The following is a 22,111-nucleotide window of genomic DNA, read 5'->3' on the forward strand; positions in this document are numbered from 1 at the left end:
GAAGGCTGGACCTCCTCGTGGTCAGAGCTGCCACCAGGAGTGACAGCGGCCTTCTCCTCGGTGGTGTTAGAATTTGACCCAGATTCCTGTCTTCCTCCCCGAAGGACAGGTAAGAGGAACACGATTCTAAGCCGAAAGATCCCAGCGAAGGGCTCTGCTGGGCTCAGCTTGGGTCTGGTGGGGCCTCGCGCCCGGAGGGTTCCAGGTACACAAACAACACTCCCAAATACCTCCTCACTCATGTTGAGACGCTGTGGCATAATAACTATGTATTTGGTCTCTGCCCCTATTTCCAGGCTCAGAGCTCCTGAAATCCTTGGAATGTCCAAAGTCGTGTGTCTTTTTGTACGCTAATGAGATGACTGGAGGTTGGGGCTCCCTTGCCAAGGGAACCAACCTCCTGCTTAGGGGGCTTTCAGCCCCTCCCACAGACCCTTAGGGAGCAGAGAGGGGCTGGAAGCTGAGTTAATCCCTAAAGGCCAATGAGTTACTCAGTCTTGTCTATGTCCGTTGACCCTCTGTAAACAGCCCTGAACGGCAGGCTTCAGGGAGCTCCCGGGCTGGTGAACAGATGGACGGTACTGGCGGGATGGCAGGTCTGGAGAGAACGCCAAAGCTCTGTGCCCTTTCCGCCATACCCCGCCCTAGACATCCTTGCCCTCTGGCTGTCTCAGAGTTGTGTCCTTCATGATAAACTAGTAATCCAGTAACTGCACGGGTTTCCTGAGTTCCTTGAGCCTTCTGGCAAATTACGGAAGGCAAAGAGTGGGTCATGGGAATCCCAGTTTATAGCTACTTGGTCAGAGATCCTGGATGCCCAGCATCTGAAGTGGGGAGGGAGACTTACAGGGCTGGGCCCTTAACCCGGGGCGGCGGGGGAGGGGTCTGCACTAATTCTGGGAGGGAGCGTCATAATTGAATTGGATCGTGGAGCACCCAACCGATGTCCAGGGGTTGGAGATTGGTTGGTGTGGGAACCCCCACACTCCCATATATCTGGTGTAAGTCGAGTTGTAGTACTAGGAAAAAAAACTATGTTTTTAGTTTTTATTTTTTTCATTTTGGATGCTCTTCTCTTCCCCTCCTTTAAAAGTATTAAAGCCTTTAATTTAATAGAAGAACGAAATCTTTCAAAGGGTTTTGCAGTAAGGATGGCAACAGGGGTGAAAGCCAGCAGAGCAAAGAGAATGAAATTATACTCAGTGAGGCAAACTTGGCTCATCTTTGGTCCCCATTTTATTCGTGTGCAGCTAAAAAGACAGCTTTGCCCGAGTGGTGACCTAGAAATGTGGCTACTATCTTTTATTATTTTCTTTTTGCTGTTCAGGAGGTTAAGGTTTGTCCAAAGAGTATCTTCAGATAGCTCTTGTTTTGATCCAAAATGATTTTAATTAAAATAACCACAACAGGGACGCCTGGCTGGCCCAGTTGGTAGAGCATGGGACTCTTGATCTCAGGGTTGTGAGTTCGAGCCCCATGTTGGGTGTGGAACCTACGTAAGGTAAAATAAAATAAATTTTTAAAAATGTTTTTTTATGGGAATGCAAGCTGGTGCAGCCACTCTGGAAAACAGTATGGAGGTTCCTCAAAGATTAAAAATAGAACTACCCTTGGGGCGCCTGGGTGGCGCAGTCGGTTAAGCGTCCGACTTCAGCCAGGTCACGATCTCGCGGTCCGTGAGTTCGAGCCCCGCGTCAGGCTCTGGGCTGACGGCTCAGAGCCTGGAGCCTGTTTCCGATTCTGTGTCTCCCTCTCTCTCTGCCCCTCCCCCGTTCATGCTCTGTCTCTCTCTGTCCCAAAAATAAATAAAAAACGTTGAAAAAAAATTAAAAAAAAAAAAAAAAATAGAACTACCCTACGACCCAGCAATTGCACTACTAGGCATTTATCCACGAGATACAGGGGTGCCGTTTCCAAGGGACACATGCACCCCCATGTTTATAGCAGCACGATCAACAGTAGCCAAAGTATGGAAAGAGCCCAAATGTCCATCGATGGATGAATGGATAAAGAAGATGTGGGATATATATACCATGGAGTATTACTCGGCAATCAGAAAGAATGAAATCTTGCCATTGGCAACTATGTGGATGGAACTGGAGGGTATTATGCTAAGTGAAATGAGTCAGTCGGAGAAAGACAAAAATCCTATGACTTCACTCATAGGAGGACTTTGAGAGACAAAACAGATGAACATAAGGGAAGGGAAACAAAAATAATATAAAAACAAGGAGGGGGACAAAACAGAAGAGACTCATAAATATGGAGAACAAAGTGATGGTTACAGGAGGGGTTGTGGGAGGGGGGATGGGCTGAATGGGGAAGGGGCACTAAGGAATCCACTCCTGAAATCATTGTTGCACTAGACGCTAACTAACTTGGGTGTAAATTTTAAAAAAAATAAAAATTTAAATAAAGAAAGAAAAGAAAAATAAACAAATAAAAACGTTTATTTATGTTTGAAAGAGAGAGAGTGGAAGCAGGGGAGGGATAGAGAGAGAGGGAGACACAGAATCCAAAGCAGGCTTCAGGCTCTGAGCTGTCAGCACAGAGCCCAACATGGGGCTCGAACCCCACGAACCATGGGGTTCCATGAACCCCTGAGGCAGGGGAGGGGTAGAGAGAGAGGGAGACACAGAATCCAAAGCAGGCTTCAGGCTCTGAGCTGTCAGCACAGAGCCCAACATGGGGCTCGAACCCCACGAACCATGGGGTTCCATGAACCCCTGAGGCAGGGGAGGGGTAGAGAGAGAGGGAGACACAGAATCCAAAGCAGGCTTCAGGCTCTGAGCTGTCAGCACAGAGCCCAACATGGGGCTCGAACCCCACGAACCATGGGGTTCCATGAACCCCTGAGGCAAGGGAGGGGTAGAGAGAGAGGGAGACACAGAATCCAAAGCAGGCTTCAGGCTCTGAGCTGTCAGCACAGAGCCCAACATGGGGCTCGAACCCCACGAACCATGGGGTTCCATGAACCCCTGAGGCAGGGGAGGGGTAGAGAGAGAGGGAGACACAGAATCCAAAGCAGGCTTCAGGCTCTGAGCTGTCAGCACAGAGCCCGATGAAGATAAAGTAAAATAAAGTAAAGTAAAGTAAAAATAAAATAATATAAAATAAAAAATAACCATAACAACCAAAAAGAAAAAAAAATAGAGCCACGGCTTGTGAAATTCTGCAGGAAGGAGAAAGAGGGTTAGGAGTGGAAATCCACTTGAAATGGAGACATTTGGTTTGAGGCAGAGTCTAAGGAGGCTCACCCTTTTTATTCAGATTATATGCTTATTTGGACTGCCTTGATATTGGGGTGCTGATGGCGATGGGGGGTGAGATGACCCCCAAACTGCAATGGCCAAACAGAATACAGCATACAGCACTTCCATTTTCTGCGTACTTTGTGAATACGAGCCCATCTAAACCTTACAACAAGCCCGTAAGGTAGGTCCTTGCAACCCTCTGCAGATCCCACAGCGAGTAGGGTTCCTGCAACCGCGATGCCACCCTGCCTCCCTGCCTTGGGAGACGCTCAGGTTCTGGATTTGCGGCTCACTGCCGGGCAAGCCCGGGCGTTTATCTTCTTTGAGCCTTGGGTCCCCACCTGCAGAACAAGGGTGGTTCGGAGCTGTTGGGACGCACGTAGAGCAGCTGACCTCGGTGCCCACGGAGGGCAGTCGTGAGAGCTGTTCCCGACTTACTTACGGTTCCAGCTGACTTACGCAGGCTTTGTGCCAGGACTCCCCTAGTGCTGCCCCTCCGAGTGAGCCCGGTTGGGGACGAGGCTCCTTCGTGCCAGAGAGCAGCAGCCCGAGCCTCAGCCTGGGAGGACGCGATGAGCCATTCAGTAACTTCTCCCCTTGAAGCTGCTCGACGTTAAGGGGGCACCTGGGTGGCTCAGTGGGTTAAGTGTCCCACTCTTGATTTTGACTCAGGGCATGATCCTCCCAGTTCGTGGGTTCTAGGCCCTCTACACAGATAGCACAGAGTCTGCTTGGGATCCTCTCTCTCCCTCTCCCTCTTCCCCTCCCCTGTGCATTCCCTCCCTCTCAAAATAAATAAACTAAAAAAAAAAAAAAAAAAAAGCTCCTCGACATTAAGGAATCTTCCTCTTTCTCTCTTCTTTCTTCCTTCCCACCTCCCCACTTCCCTCCCTTCCTTTTTCTTTACGCTAAGTCATGGACGCCTGAGTAGGTAAGGAAGCAGGAGGGGCGGCGTGAGGCTTGTGGGCTGCCCAGGATTAAGAGAAGATTAGGGCCCTGTGTCAATTACTCATCTCCGCTCTGCAGAGACAAGACCTGAGGTATTGCCGAAGAATTCCCTTGGTAACGACTTTCTCCGAGCCCTGTTTGGATCGCCTCGGGCTGGGTGGAGCTCCCCCTGCACGCAGGCTTCAGGCTTCAGGGGAAGGGAGCCCACGGCTGCCAACCCCGGTGCGGGGGAGCCAGGGCATTTGCATTGGGTTGGGTCTGCACTCCAGGGCCAAGTCGACTCCCCTCTCGGGCCAGTTGCCTCAGACCTCGGAGACAAGCCGCATCCTGCCCAGAGACTCGCTCCCCGGTTCCAGCGCCCAAGGGTGTGGTCCTGTGGTCACCCCTCCTGCCCCTCCCTGTGTGTTCCCTTCCCTTGTCTCTCCTGGTTTATGGAGGAAACATACAAGCCGCTCTTACACAAGGCCAGTCGCTTGGCCCCGGGCCCGCCCTTTCCAACCCGCTCCAGGACTTCAAGGCTTTAATTCTCTCTCCACCTCGCCTCCTGACTTATCCATCCCTCCCTCTCCTACCGCCTCATCAGCCACGGAGCTGCTCCCACACTAACAAGGGCAGAAACCCTCTGACCTCCGTGCGCCCGGCCAGCGTCCATCCACACTCCTCTGCTTCCCTTCAGAAGCGAGCTTGTCTACACCCACTGCCGCTGTTTCCTCAACTCCCACCCTTCTCCTGCCCACTTAGCCCCCCGAACTCGCCCCTGCCAGGGCCACCGGTCTCATGAATGCCTTCAGGTCCTCTGTCATGGGGCTTCTTAGGTGCATTTGACCCAGCCGACCACGGTCTCCTTCCCGAAACTCCTTCCCTGCTTTCCTGCCTCCTCCCCTGCCTTCACCACTGCCTCCTCCCCTGCCGGCCCTCTCGATGCTGGCTTCTGCAGGGCCGGTCTCTTGTGGCTCTCCCCCGGGATCTAGGGGCTGGGGGTCCTGTCTTGCTGTCCCCTCACAACCGACTTCCCGCTGGACACCCTCCAGGGAACATCCCTGGGGCATCCCACGCTTCACGTGTCCAGAACGAAGCTTTCTGCTGTCTTCCGCTCGTTTCCTCCCCAGGATTCCTCACCTGCAGGACAGGTGGCTGGGGCTGCATCCCTGGCGTCCTGCCCCGAAACCCTCCACCTCCAACTCCCATCCTGATGTGCAGATGCCCCTCCGGTCCCACCTCTTCACCCCCACTTGGCTACCCTAGGCCAGGCCCCCAGCAGCTCCCACCTGTAGCCATGTCCTACGTGACTGCCAGCCTTGGCTTCTGAGCCTTCTGAGCTGCTGCTGAGATCTTTCTAGAACGAAAGTTGAATCAGGTCAGTCCTTTGCTTAAAACCATTTCATGCTCTTTACTGCTCCTAAGGTGAAGTCTGGCATCCTTAAGACTTTACACTGCCCCTCCCTGCCTCTCTCACCTTCAGGGCTGCCCCACTCCCCCCCACACCCCCCACCCCCAACCCCCGGGCAGGGCACCCTCCTCGTTCCAGATACGGGGACAGGTGCTCAGGTCCTGGAATGTTCTTCCCTTCCAGGCCTTCGTACTTGCTGCTTCTTTCTTGGGTACCCTTCCCTACCCTGCCCTACTCCCCACGTCTGGTTAGCTCCTACTTATCCCTCTGTCCTTGTCTTGGCTTAGATGTCATTTCCTCCAGGAAGCCTTCTCTGACTCATCCTCTGAAAACAAAACAAAATCCAATCAGGCTAAAAAACTGAGTCATAAGCTCTTCTCTTCCCTCAGGAGAGATCAGGAAAGCCGGGTTTGCATAAACAAACACACCATTTTTACATTTTTACTTGACTTCTTTGTTACAGCTTAGTGGAAAGGAGTAAGGATCGCATCTAAATATAAATAATTACATAGCACTAGAAACACACAAAAGTCTACTGATCGTGACTAATGTGATCAGCTGATTGGGACAGGTCATCAATAAATGAAATACTCAAAGCAGAGACTTGATTAATGAAATTATACTTTGCTCACATAAAAAGATGCTTACCTGGGTTTTATAGAAACCAGGTTTTTCCTTTTTCCCCGACGGGTGGTCTTTTGTTCCAATGACGTGTTATAGAATTGGTTTCTGCCTTTCGCATATGAAATCACACTAACGCCACCTTCTGGAATTTTAAATACATCCTTGGCTAATTCTGTTGCCTTTACATGATTATTACCATTATTGATACTTGGGACGCCTCGAGGTGTCTAACGAAATAGGAGGCTGGCTGTGGCAATTTTCGATGCCCTGTGGCATCACTATTACTTGAACTGCAAGCGTTTGGCACTTAGCAGAGGCTGGATCAATACTGATGAACTGATGAACAATGGAACGATCGAGCGAACGAACGAGTGAATGAATGAAATGGCTCCCAAATAGGAGTTGCGGGCTTTATGTTATCGACCTCCAGTCAATTCCAGCAGCACAAACAGACCAGGCGTGGCACCCACTCTCCGAGCCATGGGGCCATCGAGTGACAGGAAGCAGGGTTCCTGGAGTGACCACAGCCCCTTCTCCAAAGGTGTCAGTTGAGCTGGCTGAGAAAGTGTCAGAGGAGGGACAAGGGGCCGGGTCTTACCTGAACTTATGAATTTTATTCTCAGTATGGTGAGAAGCCCCTTGGAAATTAAACATACCACCTGATCTGATTTCCTTTTTTTTTGTTTGTTGCAAGCCTCTGGAAAGCCGGATCCAGGCCTGGAGACAGAAAGTAAATGATCAGCTGAGAGTGTCACACACATTTGTGATACCAGATGACCCACCCGCTCCCACCAGTAATGGCAATGCCTTGAGTCAGCTTGCCATCTTGTGGTCAAACCTAGGGACCACACACTTCCCATCCTGCACTCCAGGGCCCCTGCAACGGGGGAGTCAGGATTTGGACCCCGGTCCGCGGCCCCACCGGAGTCTGGGGTCTAAAGGTCTACGTTCAGGTCTTGGTTTTACCATCCCTAGACATATAACCAAAGAGGATTCAGGTTCCTTTTTTTCCCCCCCAATGTTTAATTGGAGAGGGGGCAGAGAGAGAGAGAGAGAGAGAGAGGAAGAGAGAATCCCAAGCAGGCTCCATGCTATCAGAGCACAGCCTGACACAGGGCTCAAACTCACAAACGGTGAGATCGTGACCTGAGCCGAAACCAAGAGTCGGTTGCTTGACTGACTGAGCCGCCCAGGCCCCACTCAGGTTTCTTATCTGAATTGTGGGAACTGCCACCCTCTCTTGTCTCCCTGTAAAGACCCAGTGAGAAATAGATTCTTGTTATCAGAGGCTTTTATAAGCTCTCCTGGTTTGGTTTTTCTGAGGATGAACTTCCAGCATCTTTCTTCAGTGTTACCTCAAAACGAGAAAGTAAGATGCCTCGGTGGTTTGGATGTTTTGCACCGGAAGGGTCTTGGGGGGCATTAGGGTGACCTTATTTTAGAGACGAAGGAAGAAACAGCCTCACGAAGAGAGGGAAGCAGAAGTCAAGACTTTTCAAGGCTGCCGCCACTTCAGGATGTGGGTTTGCTGCTCCGCTGGCTTCAGGCAAGTTCGCTGGGCGGAGACAGAAGGCCCCAGGTGGGCACCCAGAATGGGGTTCAGGAACCAGGCCAGAGAGGACAGACATCATGGAGATCGCGGCCCTTCGGGGGCCAAGTCCGTCTTTGGGCCGTGGAAGAGGCGTCCGGAGAACCCGCAAGCGTGAGCGGGGCTCCTGGCTCCCAGCTGTGCAGAATTTCTGGCATTTAAGGAAAACTCCTGCCCCACACTGGTCACTTTGCATCATGTTACAGAAGAGGAAAGTGAGACGCGGCTGGAGGCAGGGGCAGCCCAGGGCACTCTGTGGTTTTAGTGGCTGCTCCATCCCAGCAAACTGTGTGGCTGCCGTTGTGACCCTTTGTCTAATTCTGACCCTTTTTCTTAGAGGGCTCGTGGCACAAGGCACTCTATAAACACTTTTTGAATGTTTATTTTTATTTTTGAGAGAGAGAGACACAGCACGAGCAGGGGAGGAGCAGAGAGAGGAGGGGGCACAGAATCCAAAGCAGGCTCCAGGCTCCGAGCCATCAGCACAGAGCCTGATGTGGGGCTCAAACCCAAGAACCAGGAGATCATGACCTGAGCCCAAGTCAGGTGCTCAACCAACTGAGCCACCCAGGCACCCCAAACAAGGCACCTTATAACCTTATTATCCTGTTAAACCTTCCCAGCAGCCTTGCGAATAGGTTTATTCCCATTTTACCGATGAGGAAGCCGAGGCTCAGGGAAATGTCGTGAGGTGCACAAGACGAGTGAGTGGTGGGTCCAGAAAGGAACCCGTCTCTGCCTAACTCTAGAAACTGGGTTCATGTTCACTAAAGTGTACAGCGAAGAAGAGGCTTTGAGCTCTTCGGGGGTGGGTATAAAGAGCTGATGAGGAGGGACGTGTTGTCTCACAGGTTATTGAGATCTTCTCTGCGATGGAGGGAATCAATCACCCTCACTCATCACTTCTTGAGAAAGGAAATTACAAAATGGGGGGCATGACGCTCCTGCCTCAGTGCCTTGATGCAAACCCAGTGCCCAAATAAAGACATTTCCTCCACTCATCCAACCCAGCTCCCACCTGCTTTAGGAACCCCGTGAAGGAAGCCTCCAAAATTAAGAAGGTATGAAGCGTGAATGCCTCCGGGGATTTCTTCCTACCCCCTGAACAGTATACCCTTGGGAAAAGGAGTAGGGGCATCCCTCGCTGGAAATACCCCAGTTCCCTGAGGGATGATGGCAGCCGCATCACTAATGGAGAACACAAATCTGCCCTGGGAGTCCTGGGAGAGCCTGGGGAGGGAGCGGGGGACGGGGGCAGAGGCCATCTGAGGCTCTTTGGGCCGGAACCCCCAACAGAGCCAGGTCCCAAACCACACACTGGCCTTCCCGAGCGTTTGGCTGCTGGGCTACTCCATGTCACGGCCTATGCCTAATGTCATCCTCAACCCTGTGGATGGGAAAGTCCCTGTTTGACTCTGCCATTGTCTCTGTGTGTCCTCGGAAGTATTTCTGACCACGCCCGAAGATCAGTAACTTCAGGCATCCTTTCGAAGAGAGCAGACTGGACGTGGGAGAAAGGTTTTCAGTGGCTGAATATGTGACGGATGATGAACTTGCATGCTTCCTTCCTGGTCCCCGTGGTCTCCAGGTTCCTTGGAACCAGGAGGCATCTTTTCTGTCCCCCCAGCACCTCGTGTCCACCTTAGACCATGTCGATCTCTGCGGGGCCAGTTGAAGGTCTCCATAGGGCCCAGGCATTGACGCTTCAGTTACTGCCACACCGCAGAGTAGAAGGCATGTTGAAATGCACCTGCTGCACACGTTTAAAACATTTTCCTTGGTGCAAATGAGAAAAGAAATGGATCCCTGAGTTTTGCTAGGACATATTGTTCACTTTGTCCTTGGGTTTCAAATTTTATTATGTTTATATGGAACACTGTATAAAAAACTCCCAAACCTCCTGTATGTTTGGCAATGTGAAGAGAAACCTGTAAATAATTCACGAGTTAAAAAGGAAATCATAGGGGCACTTGGGTGGCTCAGTTGGTTAAGCATCCAGCTTCGGCTCAGGTCATGATCTCACAGTTCATGGGTTCGAGCCCCGCATCAGGCTTTGTGCTGACAGCTCGGAGCCTGAAGCCTGCTTCGGATTCTGTGTCTCCCTCTCCCTCTGCCCCTCCCCCACTCACGGTCTGTCTCTCTCTCTCTCTCACTCAAAAATAAACATTAAAAAAAAAAAAAGGAAATCATAATGTCAATGAGAAAATATTACAACTGAACAACAATGAAAACCCGCCTCCTTATCCTGGTGGGTGCAGCTAAGTCCCTATGCGGGGGGTAGATGCCCTTAAATGCACATTAATGAGCTCGATTTCTATTCAACAAATCAGAGGAAGAATATCAGAGTAAACCCAAAGAAAATGGGAAGAAGAGAATGAAAAAATAATAAAAATTAATTAGAATCTATTCTGAGTATCAACAAACCAAAAGTTGACTCTCCAAAAATAAAAACAAATAGATAGGGGCACCCGGGTGGCTCAGTTTATTAAGCATCCGAATCTTGATGTTGGCTCAGGTCATGATCCCGGGTTGTGGGATTGAGCCCCACATTGGGCTCTGCACTGAGCATGGAGCCTGCTTAAAATTCTCTCTCTCTCTCTTTCTCTCTCTATTCCTCTCCCCAACTCACACACTTTGTCTCTCTCAAAATAAATAAATAAACTTAAAAAAAAAACACAAATAGATAAAACTTTAATGGTACCATTTATTGTTTAAAAAGAAAATAGATATTTGCAAACGACATATCAGATAAAGGGTTAGTTTCCAAAATACATAAAGAACTTATCAAACTCAACAGTCAAAAAACAAATAATGCAATGAAGAAATGGGCAAAAGACATGAAGAGACACTTCTCCAAAGAAGACATCCAGATGGCCAACTGACACATGAAGAAATGCTCAACATCACTCATCATCGGGGAAATACAAATCAAAACCACAATGAGATAGCACCTCACACCTGTCAGAATGACTCACACTAACAACTCAGGCAACAACAGATGTTGGCGAGGATGCGGAGAGAGAGGATCTCTTTTGCACTGTTGATGGCAATGCAAGCTGGTGCAGCCACTCTGGAAAACAGTATGGAGGTTCCTCAAAAAATTAAAAATAGAACTACCCTACGGCCCAGCAATTGCACTACTAGGCATTTATCCACAAGATACAGGGGTGCTGTTTCGAAGGGACACATGCACCCCCATGTTTATAGCAGCACCATCAACAGTAGCCCAAAGTATGGAAAGAGCCCAAATGTCCACCGATGGATGAATGAATAAAGAAGATGTGGGATATATATACAATGGAGTATTACTCGGCCATCAAAAAGAATGAAATCTTGCCATTTGCAACTACGTGGATGGAACTGGAAGGTATTATGCTAAGTGAAATGAGTCAGTTAGAGAAAGACAAATATATGACTTCACTCATATGAGGACTTTAAGACAGAGAACAGATGAACGTAAGGGAAGGAGAGCTAAAATAATATAAAAGCAGGGAGGGGGACAAAACAGAAGAGACTGTTAAATATGGAGAACAAACTGAAGGTTACTGGAGGGGTTGTGGGAGAGGGGATGGGCTAAACGGGTCAGGGGCACTAAGGAATCTACTCCTGAAATCATTGTTGCACTAGATGCTAACTAATTTGGATGTCAATTAAAAAAAAAAATTAAATTAAAAAAAATTAAATAAAAAGAAAATAGAAATTTTAGGAATGAAAAAAGGAGCAGTACAGATACTCTAGGGGTTAAAAATAAGAGAACACTGTGAGTCAGACTTATACCAACACATGTGAAAACTTAGGGGAAATAGACAATTTTCTGGGAAAATAGAACCTTCTGGAATCACCTAAGAGGACTACAATAAACCTGTGTCCATTACATTATCCGTTACTGTATCCACTTGTGCCAGTACCTTAACATCCAGCCAGTGGAGACTGCACAGGACCCCAGTGATTTCCAGAGAAAGTTCTACCAAACCCAAGATAATCCTTGTATGGCTCCGGAAGATTAAAAAAATGAAAGAAAACTGCCCATCTCTTTTGCTGAGGCTAGATTTACCTGGATGTGACACCAGAGAAGAAACTATAAGAAATAAAAACTATGTCCAATAGATTCAAAAATCCTACATAGGGGCGCCTGGGTGGCGCAGTCGGTTAAGCGTCCGACTTCAGCCAGGTCACGATCTCACGGTCCGTGAGTTCGAGCCCCGCGTCAGGCTCTGGGCTGATGGCTCGGAGCCTGGAGCCTGTTTCCGATTCTGTGTCTCCCTCTCTCTCTGTCCCTCCCCCGTTCATGCTCTGTCTCTCTCTCTGTCCCAAAAATAAATAAACGTTGAAAAAAAAAAAAAAATCCTACATAAAGTGTCATCACGTCAACTGGAACTAAGGGTGTAGAACATAGGAGAAAATGGGTGGAGACCTCCTGCAGATGCCTTGGAACAGGGTGGGGGAGGCAGCCCAGCAGGGGGTGGTGTCCACTTAAGGAGGGTGCCTGAGAGTCAGGGCCAGTGGTTCAGGAGATTCACTGCACAACAGGGGATTGGGAAAATAAATGAATACACTGAGAACCAGGGGATCCATGTTTCTTACTATTAAGGAAAAGAGGTCCAAAACGGAAGAAAAGAATTGCTACAAAGAATCCCATGGAACTGACTTAGAATTGGAAAAGGATTAGAGTGCCTGGGTGGCTCAGCCAGTCGGGCGTCTGGCTCTTGATTCTGGCTCAGTCACAATCTCATGGTTGGTGGGTTCGAGCCCCGTGTGGGGCTCTGTGCTGACAGCTCAGAGCCTGGAGCCTGCTTCGGATTCTGGATCTCCCTCTCTCTCTCCCCCTCCTCCTCCCTTGCTCATGCTCTGTCTCTGTGTCTCTCTCAAAAATAAACATTTTTTAAAGATTAAAAAAAAATAATAATAAAATAAAATAAAATAATAAAATAAAATTTAAAAAAATGAGTTGCAGGGCTCCTTCTGGAAGCTTTAGGGGAAGATACATTTCTGTGCCCTTTCCAGCTTCTGGATGCTGCCTGCATGCTTGGCACAGGGTCCCTGCCTCCACCTTTAAAGTTACCAGCCTCTGTTTCCATCACACCTGACTCTGACTCTGATCTCCTCCTGTAAGGATTCTTGTGATGACACCAGGCCCACCCTGGATAATCCGGGATGATCTCCCCATCTCAAAATCCTTAACGTAATCACGTCTGCAAAGTGTCTTTATTCAAGGTTCCAGGGGTTTGGATGTGAATGTTTTTGGGGGGGGGGGCATGATCACGTCTAGCACATTTAGTGATTTATATTGAGTGAAATAACACGAAACATTTTCAAATGCTTTCCTAGACTTTGATTCCACCAGAAAAACCTGTTGATCAAGCAAAACTGGGTTTATTAGACCTCCTGCAGTAAAGGACAACACTGGCTTCCACAGAGTCTCAAATTAGGAAAATTAGGGATGGTATTTATAGGGTTTTAGGGCCCTGGCTGGGGGATTTTGAAGTGGGTCTTGCACAGCAAGGAACAGGTGGGGACTGGGCAGAGTTTCTGACATAAGAGCATTGGAATGGTGGGCCAGGGAGGTGGGGTTTGGAAGTGAGAGCTGAGGCATCATCTTATCTCCCAGGAGCAGGCATTTCCTGGAACAAGCAGTGTGGTGACTTTTGCCTGATCCCAGGATTGCTTAACCAAAGGATCACGGTGGCTGCAGTTCTCACTATTTACGCTATAATAATAGTTCTTATTTTTTGAAGCACCTCCTGCAGGCCAGACAGCTCGATTGCCTTTCAGCAACTAAACAACCCTAAAGGCAAGCATTTCAGCCTCATGTCGGTATAGTAATTCCCTCCTTGGATTCCAGGAGTCAAAAGCTCCTGCATAAAACTCGTGGCTCGTCCACCCACTTTCCAGGGGGGATATGGACAGGTGAATTCTCTGGGCCAGGCTCCATTTCTTCATCTGTAAAATCGGGATGGTACTTCCTGCTCCCAGGATGAAGGCATGTATCCAGGGGCTCTGGCTGGGTGCACAGCGTGGGTCCGCATGAATGGGGGGGCCACGCACCCCGTCTGCCTGGTTCACGCCTACCCTTCTGGCTTCATTATCAATAGTGCCTCGGTATGATTCTCAAAAGTGTTCTTCTGTAGATGATAAATTATACGGGCACAGGTCAGTACAGTGAAGCTATGGTCATTATTTCTACTCTGTAGGTGACAAGGGGAAGGGGCAGAGAGGTTCGGTGCCCTGCTTCCAGGTCTGAGGGGGCAGAATTTGCCCAAGTAAAGGTGCATTTGTAGGTCAAGTGCCATTCTTGCTGGGAGTGATGGGTCCCCCCCTCCCCCACGCCACACTTGGTGACTACATATTTGTGTGATTTTTATATTAAATCCATGTTTCCTATTAGATCAGGAGCCCCGCACGAGTGCGAAAACTGTGTCATCCTGACAGTACAGGGGTGCCCAGGACAGCTCTTGTCCTCCCCAGATGCTTGTCATTTGCATGCAAACGTTCAGCCTGCTGCCCGGTAAGTGTTCAAAAGAAAGGGTGTAACTTAACAGGGGCAGCTCTCCCCTTAGAGACAGACCCAGCTTCAGAGGTGCCGCCCCAAAGTTCTGGGAGGGTCCACCACCCGGGCCCGGACACTCCACAGTAGACAAGAGCTGTCCCATCACCCACCAGCCGCCTCCCAGTGAGCACCCGGGAGTTGGCGAGTACCCAGCGTTGCTCGTTCGTCGCTGCGACCATCCTCCACCCGACGGGGCTCTGATAACCATCCACCCTCCACAGTCGGGTAGACACAGGAAGCAGGAGAAAAGCGCCCACACGCTGGGCTCTCTCGGGCGCGGTGTATGTGCCGGGCTGGGGCCTGACCCCAGTGTCCCCAGCAAACAGGATTTTTTCCTGTAATTACCATACCTTAGGCTTGGCCCTCACAAAGTTATCGCCGTGCAATCAGACGGGAGGTTTGGGCTCTGATAAAACAGTGTCTCTCTCCTTAATAGTAACAGACGTTAAGGAATGCTTAATGCCTGGTCTTCCTTTGACTCCCAGGAGGAAATTAACCCGCATACGTATGCATTTATTTAGGCTAAGATGATAGACGGCTCTGGTATTGCAACTTCAACCACCGCGCAGAGTTTTTAAACAGTCTAAAATCTGAGCAGACCCCGTGACTCGGCAGTTTCCGTCCCCGACGGTCCGCACCAGAAACGCTCCGGACCAGCAGGTGTGCGCGAGGGCGCCCCTTTTATCTTTTATTTGTAATAACAGGAAAAACTGGAAGAACCTCAGGTCCCTTAAGGGGGGAAGGGGCTAATGACCGAACATCAGGGTATATGCACACAATGGAGGGCCTCCCCGGGGCCAAAAATAGGGAGGCCCAGGGAAGACGACGTCCCGGGCCGAGCGCAGAGAACAAAGCGAGCGTTGGCGCATTGATATTCATGGAACTGCCCCGATGAGGGCCTAGAAATGCAAATTCGCTGAATCTGTTACCTCCTCGGCAGTAACAAAAAAGATTGTATTCAGGTACGACTCGGTCACTTGAAAAACACACAGCATTGAAACGAACGGGAAGGTGGCAACCTTAAATGGGGGGGGGGGGGGGGGCGCTTAGCTCGGCAGCCTTCCATCCGGGGTAAATGCGGGTGTAACCAACTCGGGAGCTTCCCGGGTTCAGTTAGATGGTTTTTTGGTTTGGTTGTTGCTGTTGTTGTCGCTGTTGTTGTTTTTCCAGGGCTAGGCGGCTGCAGAAGGAAATTAAAATTACGATAAAAATTTCACCCAGGGGCGCCTGGGTGGCTCAGTCGGTTAGGCGTCGACTTCAGCTCAGGTCATGATTTCACGGTTCGTGGGTTCCAGCCCCGTGTCGGGTTTTGTGCTGACAGCTCGGAGCCTGGAGCCTGCTACTGATTCCGTCTCCCTCTCTCTCTGCCCCTTCCCTACTTGCCCTCTCTCTCTCTCAAAAATAAATAAACATTAAAAAAAAAAAAAATATATATATATATATATATATATATTAACACCCGTAATAACTAACACCGTGAGCCTGAATCGCATGCCTTTGCGGCTCAATTGCCACCTTTGCTGAAATCTGGGCACCCAGCATTCTTCTTTCCGCGGTCCATTTGTATTTCCCAGATTTTCCTTAAGGCCAAAATAAAACTGGGAAGCTGTGGGCAGTGGGCAAAGCCCTGGAAGGTATTTGAATGAGATTCTACCCAGGGGCTGTCAGCGAGTCCTGGATTTTTCCACTTGAACAGAATTGTTTTTCAAGATCTGACCATTGCTAGAAGGGTGGTTTCTCCCTTGCCCTTGTATGAATAAGTATGGAGTGCGTGTCTGTTCCGGGTCTGAGGTGATCCCTAAGGACACAGTAGTGAACCACTTAACAGACCCCTCCCCGCCCCCCAGGGGCTCTTATGCTGCCGTGGAGGCCAGTGGGCGTGGGTGTTGACAGTGACCCAACAGGCAATAAGAACGTGACAAATAAAAGAAATACTGCAAATTGTAATAACTCAAATGCCTCCTGGGAGGCCCTCGAAACTCTCCTGTTGAAATGCCAGCCCATGACTGTCCCTGCCCCTCTCACCTGCCTATCCTTCTCCTGGGTTCTTGGCAGGTTCTGACACTATGTATCCGACTCTTTACTTACTGGGTTCATTCAGCCAAACGGAGGCTCCACAGAACAGGATTTTTAGTCCGTTCTGTTCACTGCTGAATCCCCAATGCCTGGAACAGCACTGGGCACGTAGGACATGCTCCATAAATATTTGTGGAATGAGTGCATGCAGAAGGGACAACTCGGGGCAGAGGTAGGGAATCACAGGGTGAGGGACCTCGTGGACCCGGGCGGCTGGGGAAGGCCAGGTTGAGAAGGTGACAGATATGACTCAACGCCACTCTGAGAGTTAGTCAGGCCTTCTCCAGGGCCAGGGCCCCAGACACGTGGGCTCCGAGCTCCCCACAAACTGACTCCCTCTTTAAGGTCACGGCTTCCCCTCTGGATGCTCCCCAAGGGCTTTGCAGACATTGCCTTTCACGTCTCCCTCGCCCAAACCCCAAGAGCTTGTGAATGTCATTTCCTTTCTAGATGTGTGGAAACTGAGGCATGGAGACTTTAGCTAAGTTGCTAGTGAGGGCCGAAAATGGGGTTTGAATCCCTGCACACTCGATCAGTTCTGGGTATCATGGGGGCCAATTTCCCGGGTCCATGCAGACTTTTGCTGGCTTGGACCCCCACCAAGTCCCCTGACCTGCGGTCCCTGAGTACAAGTGGACTGGATGAAGGAGGAAGAGATGTGGCGTTCAGACTGGGAGACAGCTGTCCAAGAGGCCCTCTTCTCCAGTGAAGGAGTCAGAACCACCCAGAAGTTCCACGAAATTGCTGGCTGGTGCCCCAGCTAACCTCTTCCTCCCTAATCCTGCTGTAAACCCTAACCCAGAGCTCCTGGAGAAGGGATTACACAGGCAGTGGGAAACTATGCACCCTTTATGTGTTGTTTCAACCTTGTGTACTACAAACATATGTCTTTTTTTTTTTAATTATTTTTTCTTTAATGTTTATTTATTTTTGAGAGACAGAGCGCGAGCAGGGGAGGGGCAGAGAGAGAGGGAGACACAGAATCCAAAGCAGGCTCCAGGCTCCGAGCTGTCAGCACAGAGCCCGTTGCGGGGCTTGAACTCTCAAACTGCGAGATCATGCCCTGAGCCGAAGTCAGACGCTCGACCAGCTGAGCCACCCAGGCGCCCCTGAACATATGTCCTTTTGGTAATAATACCGATCATTCCAGTGTTTGATCGAAAGGAACATAATGTGGTTGTTAGTAAAAGGAAAAGCAGACAACGCAGTGGGGGGGTTGGTAAAGGGTAAAAGGTGTCATTTCATGTCAGTGGAGAATTGGTGATTTGAAAAGGTAATGTTGAAAGACATCAAAAAAAAAAAAAAGAAAGAAAGAAAGAAAGAAAAGAAAAGACACTTTATTCATTAGTCCCAAAGAAAGGATAGGTTGGGCAAGTTTGTAAATGCATGATGCAAAATCTCCCTAGGAAAATGGTAGGAAGAAAAGAGAAGCGATCACAGAAACACCAGGAAGGGGAAGGGAAAGGCTGGCCCATTTCACTCCAGAAGGATTTCAAATGTGAAATATTTCAGGCAGGAAGCAAGACGAGGGAAAGATACATAGCGTGACTTGCTGTCTGCTCAGCTCCGGGCTCACGACAGAGGCCACCCCCAAAACCCTGCGAGCTCCACACGCTACACCGTCAGCCCAGCCTTCCCGCTGCAGACTGAATTTGGAGTTTTCTTCCCCTTCCTGTTTTTGTCCTTGTGTTTCCTGCGGAGGTACTGATGCCTCTTCTGCAGGTTTTAAAATTGCTATTGGGCAGGGCGCCTGGGGGGCTCAGTCGGTTAAGCATCCAACTTGAGCTCAGGTCACGATCTCGCAGTTCGCGGGTTCGAGCCCCGCGTCGGGCGCTGTGCTGACGGCTCGGAGCCTGGAGCCTGCTTCGGATTCTGTGTCTCCCTCTCTGTCTGCCCCTCCCCTGCTCACACTTTGTCTCTGTCTCTCAAAAAAATGAATAAACGTTAAAAAAAGTAATAAAAAAAATAAAATTGATAAAAACGCTATCGTACGGATATCACATTTTTACATTGAGGTAAAATTCATATAACATAAAATCCACCATGTTAACGATGTTAAAGTGTACGATTCTGTGGCGTGTAATACGTTCGCACTGTGGGGCAGCCGTCACCTCTGTCTAGTTCCAGAACATTCCGTCACCCTGAAACGGAACGCTGGGCCCATTAAGCAGTCACCCTGTGGATTTGCTTATTCTGAATATTTCCTATAAATGGAATGATAGCACAAGTGACTGGCTTCTGGCACTCGCTGTTACGTTGTTGAGGTGCATCCCTACCGTAGCCATTCTTCACGCTTCGTTTCCTTGGATGGATGTGCCACATTTTGTGTATCCCTCCGTTGACGGTCATTTGGGTTGTTCCCACCTTTGGCTGTTGTGCATAGTGCTGCTATGAACTTTTGTGTACACGTTTTTGTTTGAATGCCTGTTTTTATTTATTATTATTATTATTAATGTTTATTTCTTTTTAGAGAGAGACAGACAGAGTGCGAGCCGGGAAGGGGCAGAGAGAGGAGAAGGAGGGAGACACAGAATCCGAAGCAGGCTCCAGACTCTGAATTGTATGCACAGAGCCCGACGTGGGGCTCGAACCCAAGAACGTTGAGGTCATGACCTGAACCAAAGTCAGACACTCACCCGGCTGAGCCCCCCCACAGGCCCCTGAATGCCTGTTTGTAATTCTTTGGGGTATATACCTAAAAGCGGAATCGCTGAGTCCCATGGTGGTTCCGTGTTTGACTTTTTCAGGAGCCTCCAAGCTTTTCCACGGTGGCTGCAGCGTTCTGCGTTCCCACCGGCAACAAGGAGGGTCCCGAAGAGTCCAGTCCTCACCGCCCTGGGGGACGCGTGCAAAGTCGTTGAAAACGTTTTTCTTAGCAACGATCTGCCTTACCAGTGTCTGTGTTCCTGTGTGTGGCTTTGCCACAGAAGCACGTAAGGCCTTGATAGAGTTCGGAACGTGCCGCCCCAAAATACGCTGCTCTGGCCTATTGATTCTTTTGAGCCGTCGGCACTTAGAGAATCAGATGCAGGCAGGGCTCCCTGACCTCCTCCTTCCTACCTGAAAACAGGCCGTGAAATGTCCCATAAGGGAGGTACCGTCCCTGTACTAGGAAGAGGAGAACATTCCGGAGGCTAGGAATCAGTGCCGAAATGGATCTGTTCAAACAAGCCTACTAACATCCGCTTATCTTCTGCGGGCCCCTCCTCCCCGTGTACCTCCCAGCGACTTCCTGCAGCTGGCTGGCTCGAACCTCTTTGTCTTGTCATCTGTTCCTGACTCTATCGTTTATTACAACGGTGTAACAGCTTCCTGCTCTGGTCCCTTCTTAGGGGGCCTCCACTCCCTGATGAAGACCCCCAAGGACATGGAAAAATTTCCTGGAACTCTTGGGTCTGTCTCCTGATCATCTGCCTTAGGTCAGAAGAATTCTCAAGCTCAGCCGGAGACCCTCCGAAGGTGAGGAAGGTTTTCTCGTGGCCTCCGGCCTCAATAGTAGCTGGGGGTGTGGGAAGAAGCACCTGCCAGCACTGTGCCCAGCTCCCCACGTACGTCACTTCACTTTGTTCACACCCATTCGGTGATGCTGGTGCCCTCGTGCTCCCCATTTGACAGACGCAGTGACTGAGGCCAAGATGTCAACTGGAAACTCCATTCGAAGAGGCAGCCCCTCCCGCTCACTCATCAATAATCATTTTTTCTCCTAAAACCTGCATCAAAGCTAAAGACTTTGTCCTAAGTTGTGTATAGGTTAATGTTTTATAATTTTTTTTTTTTTTTTAATCTGAGAGATTTGGGGAAAACAGGGCTCAGCAGGACGTGCTCCCGGGTGGGTGATGGGACCAGCAGTGGGCGGAGTCAGCCCGGAAAAGGCGGGAACTGAGCCCTGCTGCTGGGAATTAGCCCATTTACCTGACCTGAGGACCCAGTCTGTGCGGACACTCACCCAGTACTCTCCGAGTGTACCTCTCGACAGGACAAGCCCAAGTGCCTTTTAGCACAGGTTCTGGCATGAAATAGGTCCTTACGGAAATAAGGAAGAAGAGACCCTCTCTGTACTCAGGGAAGCTGGGATCTAAGGGGGAGACCCAGGAGCACAAAGGTGCGTTTTCCTGCCACTCCCTCCCCCCCCCCCCCCCCCCCCCCGCAAAAGTGGGCGCTTGCCTGAGTCTGAGCATGCCTGGGGCTCGGGGAAGGGCATGTGCTAAGGCCATTTCTGATGGGTTCTTATGCCCTTGTGATTGGTCTCTTTAGTCTTAGTTTTATTTTATTTATTTTTTTAAATTTTTTTTAATCTTTATTATTGAGAGAGAGAGAGTGCAAGTGGGGGAGGGGCAGAGAGAGGGAGACACAGAATCCGAAGCAGGCTCCAGGCTCCGAGCCGTCAGTACAGAGCGGGATGCGGGGCTCGAACCCATGAACCGCGAGATTGTGTCCTGAGCCGAAGTCGGTCGCTTAACTGACTGAGCCACCCAGGTGCCCCCCATTTTATACTTTTAATTCTTTGCTCTCCACTGTACTCGTTTTTGGAATAAAGAGTGAAGGTTTTGCTGCAAAATGCTTCATTTTTTTTAATTAGTTTTTTAATGTTTATTTTTGAGAGAGAGAAAGAGAGAGAGAGAGTGTGTGTGCAAGTCAGGGAGGAGCAGAGAGAGAGGGAGACACAGAATTTGAAGCAGGCTCCAGGCTCAGAGCTGTTGGTGCAGAGCCCAGTACAAGGCTGGAACGCATGCACTGTGAGATCATGACGTGAGCCGAAGTCAGAAGCTTAACCGACTGAGCCACCCAGGTGCCCTCAAATGCTTTTTTTAAATGTCACTTATGAAATACCTGGTCTCTCTCCACTGATGTGAAAGGAAACCTTTTGCCCTTTACCGAACCCTCATATAATACGGGACAGGGTATGAAAGGTCTTATTCAGGTCCGTTAAGTTTTTTGATTGCCCTTGTGCCAACACCAGGTCATTTAATAGAAAATTAAGTTGCTGTTATTGTCGCCGGAAGACGTTTATAGTAAAGGATGTTGGAAGGACACATGGAGAGTGTCATTCCACCGCCACCACGGATTCCATCTCCCAGAGATAAAGGTCTAGGTTAGGGTTCGCAGCAGGATTAGGGATGAGCCCAGCCCGGGGTGCCCGCATTTCAAAGGCAGCTGTGCCCAGACCTTTGACCGGCAGTGGGGGACAGGGGGGGCTCAGTCACTTCAAGCTTCTTGGGAGATCCCCACGCTCGAGCTGAAAATGGTATACCTTTGGGGCTCGCACTCACATGAGCTGCGCCTGCTATTACTTTACAGAGGACAAAAAGAAATTCTAAGTAGTTAGTTGTCTTGTCCCAGTCGTCCTGCTGCTCCGTGGGTGACGTTCTTCAAGTTGGGTTGCACAGCAGGGCCCTTGCTGTGTCTTCCTGGAGCATCTTCCTTGCTCCATCACACTTTGACACCTTGCAGCTCTGGATACTTGACGGAGGCTGTGTGTCCCAATAGACCCGAAACCTTGTGGGGGAAGACAGGAGATCTGTTTTGTTCACTGCTCTACGCCCAATGCCTAGAATCATGGGCGGTGGAATTTTGGGGGGGGATCGGTAGGGTAACCCTTCACCTGCTGCCTGGTGCCTAGGAAAGGCTTAAGTCATGCTAATAATTACATTTGCGAGAGTTTCTCTTAGCAGGCAGTCTGCTGG

The sequence above is a fragment of the Neofelis nebulosa genome, chromosome 9 (genome assembly GCF_028018385.1).
Source record: "Neofelis nebulosa isolate mNeoNeb1 chromosome 9, mNeoNeb1.pri, whole genome shotgun sequence".
In the NCBI taxonomy this organism is placed as follows: domain Eukaryota; kingdom Metazoa; phylum Chordata; class Mammalia; order Carnivora; family Felidae; genus Neofelis; species Neofelis nebulosa.